General features: G+C 44.5%; 1 protein-coding gene across 1 annotated transcript in view; it reads right to left on the bottom strand.

Moving 5' to 3' along the window:
- Positions 1–1,494, bottom strand: part of DLG5 (discs large MAGUK scaffold protein 5) — a 271,602-nt gene that overhangs the window by 68,352 nt on the left and 201,756 nt on the right. The window lies entirely within an intron of this gene.

Raw genomic sequence — 1,494 nt, 5'->3', positions numbered from 1 at the left:
TATAAATTGAACTGCAGTTTTGGATTTCCCACTTCACTGTAAATGGAGCTTAACTATGTTGTTGCTCCACTCCGTGTACCTCTACTTCGCCTTATGCAGCTGCACAAATCCAGTACCCTGATATCAGCTCTGAAAATATGTAGCTTTTTATTTAAAAGTTATTTATTGCTCTCCTCTACAGCAGGCCTCAGAATACAGAAGTAGCGCTGAGAAAGAGATGGGATCTAACCAGTTTCTTAAACTTGGTCCAGAGGAGCCATTTCTTCAGTTCAAAAGAAAGACTGAAGGTAAAAGGCAGGCCTCCATGGGATTTCTCAAATCATAGGAGTTCTTGAAGATAATCAAGTATCCAGGTTGTAGCCGAATTGGTCTAGAGGAAAAGGCAATCAGGCCGCGTAGTAGAGATGGTATCTTTTATTAGACCAACAAGATTTTTGCAAAAAAAAATTATTTAATTGCAAGCTTTTGGGCACAAACACCCTTCATCAGACGTTGGAGAAAAGGTTGTAAAAGTTCTCCTGGACAGAAATGAAAGTTCATATTTCATAGGAATCTGAAATATGAACTTTCATTTCTACTCAGAACTTTTACAATCTTTTCTCCAATGCCTGATGATGTGTGTTTGTGCCGGAAAGCTTGCCACTAAATATTTTTTTTGCAAAAATCTTGTTGGTCTAATAAAAGATATCATCGCTACTATGAGTCCTGAAGATTATCAAGGCATTCAACTAAGTCAACTTCTCCACTTTTAAAGGGAGAATAAATGTGGGACCATCCCAGATAATCTTTATTTTAACTTGTAATGGCAGAATTAGTCTTACCTTATCATCTACTGTGAAAGGAGGAAGTTTGCATGATTTCCTTAAATAACATCTGAAGAAAGAATTACTGCAACCACACTATCAAAACTTTCCCAAGAGCTGAAGGCCCCCTCCATGGGCCTTATATTTTCTATTACGCAGCCAACCTACAAATATTAACACATTATTCTAAAGCAAGGGTGCCCAACCTTGAGCCTGCTGGCCAGATATGGCCCCTGACACTGTCAACCAGGCCATGGGACTCCCCAAAAGTCCTAAAGTTTGGATGTGGGGGAGTGGTAGCACTGCACCCCTGTTGCCAAATTTCCAGATTCGTGAGAAGCCCTGGGCCCTACATGCTAGACTGGATGCAGAGGACCTGAGCCCAGCATGCAGGACTGGGCAGGGGCAGCACTGGGCCCCAGGCCAGCAGGACCTGATCCTGGCACATGGGGCCCAATTCTGGTGCACAAGCAGAGTTGGGAAGACCCTGGGCAACATGGGAGATGGGGAGCCCCTCATCTTAGATTAGAGAACAAGCTGAGAGGTCTGAGGCCTGAGCTGCTGTCACTGCAACTGCTGCTGCATGACCATGCAGGGATCAGAGGCACCATATGTTCTATGGGCCAAGCCAGAGCAGGACCCCAGCCAGAGCTGGAATTGCAATGGGAGGGTAAGCACTTTGGGGGGGGGG

The sequence above is a fragment of the Gavialis gangeticus genome, unplaced genomic scaffold (genome assembly GCF_001723915.1).
Source record: "Gavialis gangeticus isolate Ggan-Ray unplaced genomic scaffold, GavGan_comp1, whole genome shotgun sequence".
Lineage (NCBI taxonomy): Eukaryota > Metazoa > Chordata > Crocodylia > Gavialidae > Gavialis > Gavialis gangeticus.
The sequence above is the reverse complement of the archived record's forward strand: the minus strand, read 5'-3'. Positions and strand labels throughout refer to the sequence as shown.